This window comes from Prionailurus bengalensis, chromosome A1 (assembly GCF_016509475.1).
Source record: "Prionailurus bengalensis isolate Pbe53 chromosome A1, Fcat_Pben_1.1_paternal_pri, whole genome shotgun sequence".
NCBI lineage: Eukaryota > Metazoa > Chordata > Mammalia > Carnivora > Felidae > Prionailurus > Prionailurus bengalensis.
In genome coordinates, this window is record NC_057343.1 from 48213448 (window position 1) to 48231412 (window position 17965).

Genomic DNA, 17965 nt, shown 5'->3' on the forward strand with positions numbered 1-17965 from the left:
TTGAGTTTCTCAGGATCCATATAAGAGTGAAACCATATGGTATCTGTCTTTCTCTGTATGGCTTATTTCACTTAGCATCACACTCTCCAGTTCCATCCACGTTGCTACAAAAGGCCATATTTCATTTTTTCTCATTGCCACGTAGTACTCCATTGTGTATATAAACCACAATTTCTTTATCCATTCATCAGTTGATGGACATTTAGGCTCTTTCCATAATTTGGCTATTGTTAAGAGTGCTGCTATGAACATTGGGGTACAAGTGGCCCTATGCATCAGTGCTCCTGTATCCCTTGGATAAATTCCTAGCAGTGCTATTGCTGGGTCATAGGGTAGGTCAATTTTTAATTTTCTGAGGAACCTCCACACTGCTTTCCAGAGCGGCTGCACCAGTTTGCATTCCCACCAACAGTGCAAGAGGGTTCCCGTTTCTCCACATCCTTGCCAGCATCTATAGTCTCCTGATTTGTTCATTTTGGCCACTCTGACTGGCGTGAGGTGATATCTGAGTGTGGTTTTGATTTGTATTTCCCTGATAAGGAGCGACGCTGAACATCTTTTCCTGTGCCTGTTGGCCATCCGGATGTCTTCTTTAGAGAAGTGTCTATTCATGTTTTCTGTCCATTTCTTCACTGGGTTATTTGTTTTTCGGGTGCGGAGTTTGGTGAGCTCTTTATAGATTTTGGATACTAGCCCTTTGTCCGATATGTCATTTGCGAATATCTTTTCCCATTCCGTTGGTTGCCTTTTAGTTTTGTTGGTTGTTTCCTTTGCTGTGCAGAAGCTTTTTATCTTCATAAGGTCCCAGTAATTCACTTTTGCTTTTAATTCCCTTGCCTTTGGGGATGTGTCGAGTAAGAGATTGCTGCAGCTGAGGTCAGAGAGGTCTTTTCCTGCTTTCTCCTCTAAGGTTTTGATGGTTTCCTGTCTCACATTCAGGTCCTTTATCCATTTTGAGTTTATTTTTGTAAATGGTGTGAGAAAGTGGTCTAGTTTCAACCTTCTACATGTTGCTGTCCAGTTCTCCCAGCACCATTTGTTAAAGAGACTGTCTTTTTTCCATTGGATGTTCTTTCCTGCTTTGTCAAAGATGAGTTGGCCATACGTTTGTGGGTCTAGTTCTGGGGTTTCTATTCTATTCCATTGGTCTATGTGTCTGTTTTTGTGCCAGGAAGGGGTTAAAGAAGCAGAGGAACACTTACCGGGCTCCACGTTTCTTTGGAAAGGCTCCGAACTAGCAATGCTGGCACGATCTGCTCTGCTTACACCGTGAATAAAGTCCCAGAGTAATGGTCACTTGACCATTTAGGTCCTTCCCCCTAAAAACTGGAGACATCTCCCCATGGTTTTGGCTAAATTCCTAAATGCACCATCGTATTGTGTCTTGGGAGTTCCCGCTGATGTCAACAGGATACATTCCTTACCTCACTCTAGGACACCATCTGGCAGCTCTCTATTAATGCTCGTTTGGCAGAACGAGTTGATTGAGGGTTGCCTTCCCCACTGGGACCTTGAAGGTGTGAATGACAAGCATGGTGAAGCCAGAAATGATGCTTTGAACCGGGGCAGATGCTCCTCGGGGTGGGGAGGGTGGGGGGGGGGGGAGGGCTGCTGCAGAAACTGCAAGGCTAATTCTCCATAAGTTGCCCTAATGCCCCAGTATAGTCATAAACTGATCTCTCAAAGCCAACTCTGGGATAGGGTAAGTCCACGAACCATCATGCGACTTCCCTGAAAAGTTCTTGTTGCTAAGACCCGCTTTTAAGAATAGATAACTATATTTAGAAAACTCTGTGGATCTCTATCGTGTGTGTATGTGTGTGTAAAACTGCCCTCTCCTGGTTTTTCCTCCTACCCTTGTGACAACTTGTTCTCAATCTCTTTTGCTCTTTCTTCTCATTCTAGATGTTCTAGTGAGATAACATTATCTACTGGTAGAGTTTCAATTGCTTACTATATAATAAGTACTCACAAATGCAATCTCAAGGCAACACTGCTCATTAGGGTTTGGAGTCACATATCCGACTAATTACTAGACAGCTGCTCTTCAATGTCCTGTTGACCCCCTTCTGTCCTGTGACCTGTGACCTGCATCTCAGTGAATAATATCACCTTTACCACATTTGTTCAAGCCATAAACCTGAGAGTCCTTCCGATTCTTTCTCTTCCCTTACTTCCCACATCTAATCAAACCAGGCCCTATCGACTCTTCCTCTCCAAAATCTCTTAGATCTACCCATTTCACTCCACCTTCTCTGGCACATGCAGTCCATGACTCTGCACCATTTCCTGCCTGGCTTATTAGCTGGGCTCTTTGCCTTCAGCCCCGGAAACTGATCTCTCTAAACTATAACTCAAATCTGCCAGTCTTAAAATCTGCCTTAAAGCCATCAATGGCTCCCTCTTGCTCTTAGCATAAAAGCCAAACCTTCTAACATAGTTTACAAAGTCCGTACATCCTTGAACTCTGATTCCCTCATGGCCTTAACTCTTTACCCTTCACCTCTTAATGCCACACTTCAGATGCCACACTTCAGATTTACTTCTCCATCTTCCCTCATTCTGATTGTTGCCTTTTACCTGGTTATCTTAACTCCTCACATGTGGATGATGCACTGAACCTCAAGTCTTGTTTCTATGAGGCTGTGCTTAGGAATCCTTCTCTAATGTTTCAGCTCCAAGTTATAGCACTCCCTATTGCCCCTCTATACTCCAGCACATCATACATTTATCTCTGTGCACGATGGTCTCTTTAGGAGTTTCTATTTTTCACCCTTCCCCCACCAGGAGGACAATGACTTGCCAAATGTCCAATATGTACTATGTAGTTAATAAATATTTCGATAAAAAAAGAACAAATGAATTCATCAAAACAGGAGCCATCAATACTAACAGGCTCCAACTCATCAGGTGAGGCAAATATGTCTCTTTCATTCTTGAATCCAGTGCTAGTAGAATCAAATTTAATTGAACAGAAAGAAAGTGAGGGAAATGGTAGGTCTTTCAGGATTCTTAGAGATCATCCTCATTTGATGGGTGAAATAACAAAGTCCCAGAGAGTGTAAGTTATTTCATTATCATACCAGAGGATGACTCCTTTTACTCCTGAGCCAGTATCCTATTTTTTCAGGCATTAACATTTCCGCTGCTTTGAGATATATGAAATGGTAACCCACTTTTTGAGTTTGCTTGTTTTAATGTTTCTTTTCTGGCTATTACTAAGTTGAACATAGTTCTGATATTTATTGGCCAAGGTAGGTTTCTCTTTATTCAGCTGCCTGTTTGTATCATTTGTTCATTTCATATTAGATCATTTTTTTCTTATACATTTTTAGGAATTCTTTATACATTCTGCATACTAATTCTTAGCCATTTGACTTGCAAATATCCAGTAAATTTGAAGATATATACAATCTGTGACCGGTAGTTCCATGCTTAGGCAAATACTTTTGAGAGAGTCTCTCGCACATGGCCAAAGAAACATTTAAGAAGATTGTTCTTGTGGTGCTAAAGGCACAAAATTGGAAATAGCCTAAATGTATATTCCGTAAATGAATAAATCACCAATTTATGGTATACTCAAATATTGGAAATGGAAGCTTAAATTTATGAAGTGGCTGTACACATTGTTAGCATTGATGAAGTCAGAAAATATGTTGCCCCCCAAAAGCAAATAACAAATCAATACACAGTATTCCATATACATACAATGTCACAAAACAATTCTTTAAAAAAATATACTTTTTAATGTTTATTTATCTTTGACAGAGAGAAAAAGAGAGACAGAGAGCAAGCAGGGTAGAGGCAGAGAGAGGGAGACACAGAATCTGAAGCGGGCTCCAGGCTCTGAGCTGTCAGCACAGAGACTGATGCGGGGCTCGAACTCACAAACCGTGGGAACATGACCTGAGCTGAAGTGGGACGCTTAACCAACTGAGCCACGCAGGTGCCCCACAAAACAATTCTCAATAATGTTTATAAGTACATATATGTAAGGTAAAAGCAAAAGACAGAATGCACATCTTTGAGTCCTGGAAAAACAAGATGAGTTGGAAGAGCTTAGAGAAGAAGCAGAGTTCTAGTGATGGGAGAAGTTTCTAGTAAAGAGGGTGGTGGGACAACGCAGACCATGAAATACCTTGCTAGCTGACACAGAGTTGGAAAGAGTTGTAGACTTATAAACATTATAATTCCTGGAAGGAGAAACCTATCAGTGGGAATAATAATGTTTGATTATACCTTTATGACCCATTTATATGAATAGATTATAGGAGATGAAAAGGAACTCAAAGCTCATCTTGAAGTTCAACTCCTTCATTTTAGCAACAGAGAAAATAGGCTTAGAAAAGTCAAAGTGTAAAGATAAGGGAAGATAGTTTGTGCCAGAATACTGGGCTACAATGAATCCAGTCATTCAATATATATGTTACTGGCTGACTTCTTAATTGGTGGGTCGCCTAATTGTACCATAGCCATAGTAGGTTTGGGAAAGACTGGAGCAGAGAATTTTGATTAGGTATGGATTTGATTTTGATGAATGGGCCATAACAAGGTAGAGTTTTGAACATCAAACAGGTATCGCCAAGTGGGCAGTTGCCTGTGATATGGGGTGTTTTAGAATGGGGAGACATAGGACATTATAGGGGTCATTGGAGTTAAACTACCTCACAGTTTTGCCTGGATAAGTCCTACTTGCTAGCTGATTGATATCACGTTGGAACCATTTGGACCCTTATGGCTCCAATAAAGATTATCTCATTAGGTAGCCCAAGGCTAAGAGATAACTATAAGGTCCCTCTGTGATGACCTTACAGAAGTTGACCTAAGGGGTCACCACCATTGATGGGTTATTTTTGACTTTTCTAAGGGTTTTCTTAGGTTGTGAGATCAGAGAAACACCAGTGATGTCCACCTTTTTCTTGGTGACATCTACCTCAGGCTCACTGTCGGTTCCAGTCCAGATAAAGGTAAAGGAGGCAGCATAAACCACTTTGTCTAAGTTAGCTCATTCATCAGCTTTCCCATCATAATTGACCTCACATTCCCTCAGAGATACTGGTCTATGGACACCAGAGAAGCTGGATATCTCCTTTGACATAAACATATGGGGTTGGTCAGAGATGAGATTCTTTTGAAGGTATCTTCAGGAGTTTCTTCCACAACATATCAATACTGTGATGAATCAGATTAGCTAATTGCATTTTAAAAGGAATAGGGAGTTTGTCCTAAAGCAGAGATGTAAGACTGGCAGGTTTCAGCATGTTGATGATAGGCTAGACCAAATAAAAAACATCATAGCTTTAACCTTCTCCTGGCCAGCTCTTAGACATCTTCTGACATCTTCAGGTTAAGTCCCTCTATTTTATACATTCTCACAACTCTATATTTTCCTTTGTAGCACCGTTCAGTTTTTTAATTAAATACTCATTGGAATAATATGTGTTTAATGTTTGTCTAGATAGACTGTAAACTCCATGACTGGAGGGATCAACTCTCTCTTAGTGTTCGCAATATTCTGGAGCCCTGGCCTGGTATCAAGTTTATCATAGGCACTCAACACTGAGTGTATACATGATTAAGTGAATGAGTATAAGGAAAAAAAAATGGAGTGGATCAAGTATGAGTGGATACATGGGTAGTATTGGTGGAGCAGTAGGGCTATGTAGGCCACCATGAGTTAGTCCCTGTCTTTCAAGCAATCAACCAGGGGTGAGGCAAGAAGCAGCAAATGTTTTAGGGGCAGAACAGAAAAATCCCTGGCTCATTGGGGGGTACCAAGAACCTGTTTCTAAGAATGAAGGAAATTATTCCTGGAGAATAATTATTATCCAGTTATCCCTGGAGGTATTCCAAAGTCAATTTTGCCTATTTAAAATTTTTTCCTGGGTTAGCCACACCACAATGCTCTGAGTGATTGCTGCGATGTCACCCTGCAGCCTCAAAAGACAATGATGTCTAAAGAAGGACCATGAGAGTGTTTCTTCAAATGTAGATTTAGTCCTTATGGAGTTTGTAAGATTAGACCCTGGTAATCCTCAAATCTTAACACAATGGTTCCTTGTAACCAGCATTGTCTTTTATGACTTAATTGAACTACCCATTAGTTAGATGACTCAGGACATAAAGGCATTACGTAAATATGAAATATTATTACTATACCATAACCATTTGATTCCAGATGACTTACCTTAAAGAACAGTGTATTCACTTCCACTTTCCCATGACATTTAAGTCTTGGTTTATGAGATTCCCAGAATGGGATGTTCAAAAAATTTAGAACATAGAATTTAGTTGTCTGTGTGATCTAGCTACCTCCCTGTTTATGTGCTATGTACATTGGTCAAAAATATAGTAGTCTTATATGATGTGAAATATTTTATCTTTGGTTCTGGATTGAGGAATATAGATGTGAGTTTCATAGTGATCACCACTGTTCTTTACCTTAAAAATCAATATTTCAGGGGTGCCTAGTTGGCTCAGTTGGTTAAGCGTCCAACTCTTGATTTTGGCTCAGGGCATGATCTCATCGTTTGTGGGATCAAGCCCTGTGTTGAGCTCTGGGCTGACAGCATGCAGCCTGCTTGGGATTCTCTCTCTCCTTCTCTCTCTGCCCTTCCCCCGCTCTCCGGTTCAGAGTAAACTAAGAACTCCAAGTTAGTGTTGCTTCTTTTGAAAATGTTTTGTGCACTTACAAGTTAAAGGGTTTTTCTTTTTTTTTTTTTTTTTTTTTGTATATGAAAATTTATTGTCATGTTTTCGTCATCAAAACTTATGATCTTGGTCTTTCCTTTTTGCCTTTGTCTAAGGCCAAAAGAGAGACATTGCCTACTTTGACAACCTTAAAGTGAACTCCAGGAATATCACCAACAGTATGCCTTTGCAACCAAATCCAGCAACCAGAACCTCATCATTTTCCTTGATAAAAATTCAAACAACCATAATTGGGCACAAAGCTTGTGATTTTTTTTTTTTTTTTTTTTTTTTTACCATTCTTGATCAGCTGGACCCTGACATACTTCCTGATGGCAGAATTTGGCTGTTTGGCCTTCAACACTTTTTCCAGATGTGCTGTTTTTCTAATAAGGGGGTATCATTAGTATTTTCAAAAATATAACCTCCCTGACTTCCTTTTGTTTAAATTGAATTTGCTTATAGCAACATGAAAGCTTTTTCTTCTTTTTTGAAATAGACAATGATCTAAATTTCTTTAAAGTGATAGACTTTATTTTTAAAAGCAATTTTAGGTTTTCAGAAAAATTGAGCACAAAGTACCGAGTTTCCATTATTTTCTCTCTCCTCTGTCCCTGAAGTTCCTCCTATTATTAACATTTTGCATTAGAGTGGTACATTTTTTACGAGTGATGAGCCAATATTGATGTATCATTATTAATTAAAATTCAAAGTTTATATTAAGTTTCACTCTGTGTTATTCAGTTCTAATGGTTTTGACAAATGCCATGTAACCATTACAGAAATATATAGAATTATTTTCCTACCCTAAAAATCTCCTGTGCTTTACCTATTCACCCTTCCTGCCCTTCCCCAAATGCCTCAATGGTTTCATTTTATTAAAAGTAGAATCATATTCTTTTAATAGCAACATAGAAGAATGCCAGAAACATGGCAAATACCAAATGGACATGTATACTCTATTATTCTCTATTATTTTCTATTATTATTTTCATCTTATTACTCTGAGTTCTGCTTTTGAACAATACATTGATAAATATGAATTTAATTTCTCAAGAAGCTTATCAATGAATTCTTTTCATCTATTTTTATCTCTAAATTCTCTGGAATAAGAAGAGCAATTTTCTTTCTTCCTTCCCTCCTTCTTTTATCAAAGGTGAGAGAGAGGTACTGAATTGTCAACCGTGGTTGATGGTAAGTACAACCACCTCTCGCCTCCAAGTCATACACTCCCATCGGTAACACCATCTTCAGCAGCATCAACATTACCAAGAATCTTTATTAAGTACCTAAATGTGCACACTGCTGTTGGGCTTATCAGAAGGAACTACTTGACAGCCATTCTCTGGATCCTTGAGACTTGAGACTTGCCCAGAACTTGTCCTGCCTCCTAGAAGAGGTGCTGAGATTAGGGAAACCTTTCACTCGGCTTTGCCAACCAATCAGGCTTAGAGCCCCGAAGTGGATACCCTCTCTCTCAACATTGCTGCAATGTGTTGTAGAATTAAAACACATATAAAAGATGGCAGAGGCAGTATCTCTCCATTCTTGAGCAAAGGAACAGGAATTTCCCAGCTCTGTAGCAACTGAACTCCCTAAAGAATAGCTTGCTTAATTCATATGAATATTATATTACCTTCTTTGGCATTCATAGACGCCAACATGTCCTCTAGAGCATGGTACTTAATTGTTTTTCTTATTAGTTCAAAAATAAAACATGTTGGATACATTGCCATGGCTGCTTCTCTAATTAATAAAAAGACTGTGTTGAGTTTAAAAACAACTAACTCTTTTCATGTCCAAGTTACTTTTAGTAGCTATTATAAATTATTACCTCCTTCCACATCAGAGGTGTCTTATGACTAAAGGAGGAGACTGCCCCCATGATGCTCTTTAACAATGACTCTTATGTTTCTTTTGGTAAACTCATAATGTTAATTACACTCTGCAACAGATGGAGTGCCTTCCATCAAGGACCTCAATGCACCTTACAAATGTCATGAGTCATCAAAGCCCTTCTTTAATGGAGGTAAGTATCTGTGGTCACAATTTTATAGTTAAAGAAGCACAGAGAAGGTAAGTGTTTTTGTTTTTTTAAAGTGGAATATGTTTTAGTCAAAAAACTTAGTCATCTTTTACGAAGGCAGAGACACTCAATGACTACTGAATGAAACTCAATGAATATAAATGAATGAAATGGTTCTTCAACAAGATTTGGCTATCCTGGCAATGAACACCTGGACCATAGTAATTATTTTGAAGAGTGATGAATAGATCAGAAAGGATTTACTGCTAATTAATCAGTCTTTACAATGATTGGTGGAGAAAATGGTGATTTAACCACCATAATAATACAGTAAATCTAGAAAATAGAAATGACCAAACATTTTAGTAACATTGATAAAGAAACATTGAAATTTAGAGTTAGAAGATTCTAGAGATTGTTTAGTCAATCACTTTAATATTTCAGATAGGAACAGTGAGATCCAGAAAGGTTAAAAGGGGCTTGCATCAAATTATTCAGCTTTTAAAACCTTAATTTCTTTATACTCCCTCCTCCTTCAGAAAGGTTTTAATTTGACTCAGTCACTCAGCTAGAATCTAGGTTCCTGACCTAAATTTATCCATGTTTCCACTAAATTCCATTTTATTTTATTTTATTTTGTTTTATTTTATTATTTATTTCCATTAAAAAAAACTTTCACAATTGTCCTTCTGCATTCTAACAATCATAACATTATAGAATTTGAAAGTTCTAAGGAGGTCACTTTTGTCGATCTTCCTCTTTTAATTGGTGAGGAATCTGATATTCAGAGAGTTTAAGGGAATCACTCAGGTTGTGTGGTGAGTTACTGGCAAACAACTGGAATCTCTATTCCCTCTTCTTTCACTACTTCAGAATCTGGAATTTAATCTATAATCAAGATCCCAGTAACCCCAAACACCAATATAATTTCATCTTAATTTTTTTGAAATCCTCTTTTACTAAAGACAAGTGAAAAGTAAACCAGCTAATATTAGGGATTAAAAAAAAAATGTCCAGAGCATGTCATTAGGTCAATAGTAATTAAGATTCCACCCATTTATTTGATATCTTCTGAACTTGTGAATCCAGACAATGATGACTATACTTATCATAAAGGCACAGGTACTAACGATCCCAAAGTGCTTGCTGAATTTTCAAAGATTGAACCATCTCCATCAAGGAGGTTGTATATTTTTGTTCATGATAAAAATTGACAGCCATAGGTAAAATGATGGTAGTCTTGATCGGAACAACTAAGTAAAACAACACATTGATTCTTAACCATCATTGACAATTAATAATTTCTAGCATTTTTAGGTGTTGAAGTTTGCATCATCCCTGTCTACAGCAGTAATTCTTTAATTAAATGGAAATGTCAAATAAAACAGAAGACTGCTCACATGAGTTTTCAAGATGGACTTTTCTCTTATTTTACATTGGCTTCCTTCTGTAAAAGTTGTCACACAATTATACACTTTGGATCAACTTGCCTATATATATATTTTTTTTAATTCTAAAATGAAAGTATTCATATGGAAGAAATCTTGCAATATAACAATTATTTTCCATTTGTATGATGGTTTTAAGTGGAGTTGATAAAGACCTTCTATTATTGAGATGGGAAAGGTGGGGACAGGGTGGGGGTGGGGTGCTGAGGGGAGTGATCAAAACTTTCCCTTGTGCCATAGTTACCAAATCCTCAAGTGTTCCTGCTGTGTCCTTAGTTTTCTTGGTAGATATATAGCAGACCTAGGGAGGTTTGTATTGAGCTCTAATTCTGCAAATACTCACCTCTAGACTTACTTGCTATTACTGATAATTGTTCTGCTGCCTTTATAGCTTGTTTTCTTGACACACATGAGCTCACCATAGGAAAATGATTCTCTGCTATTATTTGTATAGGAAATTAACCAAGGAGTTCCCCATTACTCTATCTCTCTGTGTATGCTAGGGTCTTTGAAAGGCTGTAAGTGGAATTTGTACTGTGAATTGAATGTTAATAAGATAAGGATGGGACGCCTGACTGGCTTAGTCGAAGGAGCATGTGGCTCTTGATCTCGGGGCTGTGAGTTCTATCCCCACGTTGGGTGTAGAGATTGCTTAAAAATAAAATCTTTAAAAAAATAAGGTGAGGATAAGAAACAAGTTTATCCTTTCCTTTAGAGCCCCCAACTGCCCTGTGAGCAGGAACATCCTCTCACGACAGGCACAATGTCCCACTTCTACACCCGGTTCTCCATGAATACGTCAGGACAACTTCAAGAGACCCTTTCAAGACAGTTTGAATTTTCTAAGCAAATCACTCAAGAAATTAGCATCTTCTACTTCAGTTAAATGCTCTGTTTTATTAGGAGAGCTCTGAAAGTTTAACATGCTGCTCTTTTTACCGTCTTTTTCAAGAATAGTAAAGGGTTAGCAATGGTATTTAGTACAAGAAGCAAAGCATTTCAAGTTCTTTAAATAAATACATCAATAATCTCTTTTATTCTTGTATTTTCTAAGTACAAATGCTTATTTTTATAGATTGTCCTTTTGTTCAGCTCTTACCTTCCTTTCCTTGTCTAGGCTCTTAACTTCAATGTAGAAGAGACAAGGGATCTATAAAAAAATATTCTAGGTTTATATGTAAATGATGACCAGACAGAGAACACTCAGATGGGAAAGTTGAGACTCTGCAATTTTTTTTTTTTTTATTCTTCCCTAGAGCTGATTGATAGGGAAACCTAGGGGCAAAGTTCTAATCCATGGTTATCACATTTTGTGCTATTACCTCTTCCACCATCTGAAATACCAGAGTGTTTATTTTTTTTATTTTTATTTTTTTCAACGTTTTTTATTTATTTTTGGGACAGAGAGAGACAGAGCATGAACGGGGGAGGGGCAGAGAGAGAGGGAGACACAGAATCAGAAACAGGCTCCAGGCTCTGAGCCATCAGCCCAGAGCCCGACGCGGGGCTCGAACTCACGGACCGCGAGATCGTGACCTGGCTGAAGTCGGATGCCTAACCGACTGCGCCACCCAGGCGCCCCAGAAATACCAAAGTGTTTAATAGCAGCTGAAATGGAATCCACATCACATCTTTTCAAATTAAATAAATGGCTTGAATTATTAGCTTCATTTGTTAGAGAAAGAAATAAGGATTTCCGTGTATTACCTGAACCCCAAAGTATTGGCCATATAACTAGTAATTGAAAGTCTAACTTCAAGTTCTGGCTCTAAGAATTTGAATTCCGGTCAGTTCAACAAACAGGTAAGGAGTTTTCAGCAATGTGCCATGCACAAGGCCATTTAAAAATTGTCATATGGGGGAAAAAGAGAATCAGAATGAAATCAAGGTGAGTTTTCAGGCCACTGATTTTGGCTTTTAAAATTGTGACTGTTGAGAATTATATACTTTTCAGCGTAGTCTGTTCTGTAGTCAGGAAAAGAAAAAAATGAAGAGAGAAATGTGGTGCCCAGTGAATACTCAGGTATAGGAGTGGAGTGAATAATTGGTAACTAAATTATTTCAAACTGATTGAAATACAAATTTACTTTTATACAACAGAAATTTAAAAATTTACGTGACAAAACTCCTGTATATTACTGTAATTTCTAAGAGCCGTGTCTATCAATAATAATAACTGAATCTTTATCATATACAAAGCATGGTCCCAGGTGCTGAGAGGATCCAGAAATAAGAATCCAAGAGGCTTATTCCAAGCAGTGTTCACCACTAGGTGCTAACATGGAATGTGTGCTAATATAGAGTCATGACTTTTGTTTTACCAATGACAAAAGTCTTATGTCATTTGTTTGCATTATCCATTCAACAGCCTTAGTTTATATAACCTCCCACTTTCAATAGAATCTACAGAACTTTCCTATTGACTATTTTTTACTGTATCTTTTTAACATCCTTGTAATCAAAGTAATGCAGTTATTATTATCCTTATCTAATGGACAACAAACTGAAGTTATTAAGAAATGAAGTCAATTGTTCAAGGTCAAGCAAAGTCGCCTGACTGCCCCATTCATTTTTCACTAAACTTTCCTGCCTGAAGGATACTTGAGCTTTCTCAAGAAAAGTTGGAAGACACTTAATAATTTTTTTCAATAAAACTTTTTCTAATTAAAATATTTTACTATAATACCATACAAAGAAAGGAAGGGAAGAAAAACACCTGTCATCCCACTCACCCCAGGTTGTTTTTGTAGATAATTTTCTATGCTCGTATAGTGTTTAAAAAATGAGATTGTAGGGGCGCCTGGGTGGCGCAGTCGGTTAAGCGCCCGACTTCAGCCAGGTCACGATCTCGCAGTCCGTGAGTTCGAGCCCCGCGTCAGGCTCTGGGCTGATGGCTCAGAGCCTGGAGCCTGTTTCCGATTCTGTGTCTCCCTCTCTCTCTGCCCCTCCCCCGTTTATGCTCTGTCTCTCTCTGTCCCAAAAATAAATTAAAAAAAAAAAATGAGATTGTATTACAAGAACTGTTTTGTGTCCAATTAATGTTGAATGATTGTCTTACTAACTGTGAGAATGAACTATAAAAGAATTTTTCCCCTCTTTGTAGCTTGTGTTCTCTGCCTTCCATCATTTACTTAGTATATTTCTTATTTACTAAATGAGGTTCAGTTGTTTGGAGGTAAAATCCATACCTGGTTCACCTTTATTTTTAAACTCCTTAGCACTTAGCACTGTATACTGATTAGAGTGTGTATACTCAAACATTTGTTAATGAATGAATGGTTACTTCCACTGGGGAAAATACAACACCAAGGCATCAGTGACAGTAAATTCTCTGCTCACTGAGCTCCCTGATGTCTGTGGCTGGGTCTTTTCTAACGCTAGTAGCGTAGATGGTAACTGAAAGCCTAACTTGAAATTCTGGGTCTCATATTTCTAATGTCTAATTCAGTATCTACCTGGTTCCACACAGGCATTCTGTAAGTGTTTGTGGGATGAAGAGAGCAAGGAAAGGAGGAATGGGAAGGACAGTAGCTTATGCTAATGATGCTCAATTGTTTCATCCTGTTTAAGAGCCACGGACTGGGGCGTCTGGGTGGCTCAGTCGGTTGAACGTCTGACTTCAGCTCAAGTCAGGATCTCATGGTCCGTGAGTTCGAGCCCCGCGTAGGGCTCTGTGCTGACAGCTCAGAGCCTGGAGCCTGCTTGGGATTCTGTGTCTCCCTCTCTCTCTCTGCTCCTCCCCCGTTCATGCTCTGTCTCTCTCTGTCTCAAAAATAAACATTAAAAAAAAAAAAAAAAAGAGTCACGGACCACTCAAAATGCTTTATCGGGATCATGTCGTTTACCTCTATGAGGTAGATCCAATCAGTTTCCCCATTGACAAAAGACAAAGCACAGAGAGAGAAAGTGATTTGCCCAAGCTCACACAGCTGATAACTGGTAGACAACAGGATTTAAATTCAGTGTTCTTTATCACGGAGTTATACTGCCTCTTGATAGAACCACATGGAGTTTCAGTACAGCACAGACAGGAGGGAAGGAGGAAAGAATGGTTACTAGCAGAGCATCAGTGATAGCCGATACATGATAGTGGTAGAAGCACTAGAGAAAGATCCAAAAATCTTACGTCTCAATAATAATCTTTCCTGATTCATTTGACTTCATCTAATATCTCTGGATTCACTATTCTAATCTGCTAAACGGGTATAATCATCCTAGAACCGATTTACTCAAAGTTGTTAATTTATGTAAACACAATTTCCACTGAGTGAAGTATAAAGTCCTGGTACTATGTCAGCTGAATATTCTGATCGCCCTTACATACATGGCACAGTGCATGTAATTAATCTGTTATGCTCAACACATCTTCATGTAGCAAGTAAAATTGACCTTATTTGACTCAATAGAAGCACTAAAATGAGCAGTAATAGACTCTCCATACATTCTTGGCAAAGGCAGTTTGATAAAATACACACATCTTAAATATTATCATAGACTTTCTATAAAATTTTTACGATGGATGGAGTCTCAGCTTAATGCATGATGCATTGGGCCTTACCCAACCACCTTCCAACACAATGGTGGGGAAGAGGGTGGGAGGGGGTAAATGTCTAATCAGAGGAAAGAGCTCCACCTACTGATCAACAATTCCACTTCCTCCCACAGCCTTGGAAATTCATGTTATCTGCACCCTTCGGAGCACAATTACCGCTACCCCCACCCCACACACAGGCAAACATACAAACCCTGTCATTTATTGAGCATTTATTACTTGACAGACAATTCACAGCTATTTCCATTAGTTCTAAAGGCAACCTTAGCAGGAGTAGTCAACGGCAGACCTGAACCCAGATCACCTGTGCTCAGAGCCTGAGTCTGCCATTTTCTAGGTGTGTGGCCTTGGGCAATTCACTTTAGCTCCCTGGGCCTCCATGTCCCCGTCTGTGAAATAAGGTCTATAATAACATCTATCTCATTGGGTTGTTATGAGGATGAAACGAATCAATGTTTTTGAAGAGTTTACAAAAATGCTTGACATATAGTAGGTACTTGTGAGAAAGATTTCAAGAAGGAGAGAATGGTTGAGGAGGCTGAAGTTTATAGAAGTTTGTCACAGAACTCTTCCAGAGGAGCTGAACACAGACTCTCTGACCCTCAATGTGCTCTTAAGCACTATGCTATGTATCTTCTTAATATGAGATATATCATCAAAATATAACCTAAAGGAACTAAGGAGGACATGCATTTGGGATCTTGTTCACTGATGGCGACTTTCTATTTTAATTAAGTTTCACCTTTTCCATATTAGTTCTCCATTCTTATCTTGGATTCCTAATCGGTGCCCAACCCCCCAGATTCATCCAATTATTACTATAAGAATTTTCATGAAAACTAGCAATAATTCCCCCAGATTATTACGGTCACAGAACGTTTCTCATTCTATTTTTCTGGTAATTTTGAGGGCTTTTCCTAAACATCTCCTTGCTATTGCTTACAAATTTCTTATTTCAAGGTTCTGTCTCAACCTGATTGTTAAAACCACTATCCAACTTCTAATATAAAGGCCTGCAGCAGTAATGATCATGTGTTCACTATATTGAAGCTGCTTGTAGGAATGCTCACGAGGATCATAAAGGAAAGACTTCGTGTTTTTTATAAACTTGAATTAGTGCCGCTAAGGCAGTAACTTCAGACTTGCTGGAAGAATTTGGAATTTGGGTTGAACAGTAGGATTTTGATGACTCCTAATTGAGGTAAATAGGCTAAAGGTGGAGGGAAATATTAGACAAAAGTTCTGAGCATCAGCAACCCCAAAATGAAGATGAATAAGAGACAGATCCATAGGAAGACTGGTAGCCTATGGTTTCTTTTCCTTGCTGCATCAATTAGAAGGTATAGTCATGATAAAATGATATGTGAGATGGGATAAAATATTTATTTGAGAACATTTTCCCAAAAATAATTAATTGGGGTGACTATTGGTGATTTTTCACACCATTTTAAGCATGGTTGGATCTCTTTATATTTTACATGGGATTTACAAAGTTTATTAAGCACCCAGGGGGAAACAAAGATAATCAAAATGTTGGGAAATAGAATACATGAAGAAAAAACAAAGGACTGTGGGGAATGTAATCTTGGGGAAAAGCAATTAGGGATAACATAAGGGTTTTCAAGTCTATGGATTGCTATTTGTTAGAAAACCAAGTTATTTGTTCCCTATTTCAATAGAGATCAGAAATAGAAATGGACTTGTCGCAAGAAAGCTTATGTTTACACACAATAAAGAACTTCTTGATTAAACTCTAGAACTTATGAGGGAGGAAAATTGTGGGTCTTTGCTTTCGGAAATCTTTAAGAATTGAAAAGGTAAGTCTTGGGTAATCTCATGTGGTGTTGGGTTGAAGCAGAAGGCTTAACTGGAATTTCTTTAGGTCTCTTCTAGTACTTAAATGTCATGATTGCATAAATAAGAATGCATCCACAAAGCAGGAAGAGAAGTAGACAGAACAATCAGGCGTGACCCACTTAGCAATACAGTTGTTATTCCTGAACAAAGATTTTGGAAATCTCTGTTTTGAATTAGAGTTACAATAGCCAAAACCTTGTGACCACCTTGGAAGATTCTGGTTGGGCATTCTTTTTTTTTTTTTTTTTTTTTAGCTTTATGGATAGGGTTACCTTGAGTAACAAAGGACATAATTGGACAAAGGACATTTGTGTGGAAATTTGTGACGTGTGTGTGTGTGTGTGTGTGTTTATCTAAAAACAGTTCATGTTGTAATAAATATAATATCTTAAATAAATTTGTCTGAGACAGACACAATTTAGTCAGTTACTTTTTGGTAGTTTTCTAGTGATAGATCCTGGACTGAAATTTAAGGCTGATGTCTAAATCTGGAGGTGATGGTGAGATGTCCCCCAAGATTTTGGAAATTAGGTCATCCCTTATTATTTTTTTAAGGTTAACTTAAAAAAATTGAAGTTAAAAAATTCTTGCACAATGGCTATGATTAGCCATTTAATATGGTAAATGGAGAATTTAGGAACAATTGACACTTGAATCAAGGTAAACTGAAGGAATATCAGCAAGGAGAACTAGAATGTAGTTCTAACTTTATAAGAAACTTAGACATTTACTTCTTATCCTGTCCTGGAGAAAACCTCTGTGAATATGACAAGACTCATCAACTATGGAAGCTTTGAAAAGGCCAAGTCACAGAAGCCAAAATTATCAGGGGGGACTTGGTAAGACTCTCTTCTATTGGCTGAATGTCTTACACTACTTAAGGTTCTCTTAGTCCTCACGTTCTGATTCCATCCATACTCACCAAGATGATTTGGCTTTCCACACCACTTGACTGTGGGAGATAGTGTATTGATCTGCCAACTCAATCATTCTAACCTTTTTGACAGTTAAATTTTTCATTGTAAATGACTTATAGATCAGTCCCTGTGAGCTGAATAAATGTAAATCTACTCAGGAGAGATGGTTCACCATCGGCATGCTGATATTAGTGGTCTGAATCTGAATCTATAGGTTTCATATCCTGTTCTATTCACCAAGGCAAATGCCAACATTCAGGGGTTTTATTAGCCTCTCTCTCTCTCTCTCTCTCTTTCTCTCATTACTTGCCTTTTTCAAGCTGAAAAGAAAATATTATTTAAAAATATTTTCACACAAGTGACTTTTCTCCAGCTCATACACATGAGAACTCCCTCACTAGTCCTAGAGAGTGGAAGTGAGAAGACCAAGTTAAGACTCAGGAGAAAGAGGAGAGACTCTCAGGCTGTCCAGCAA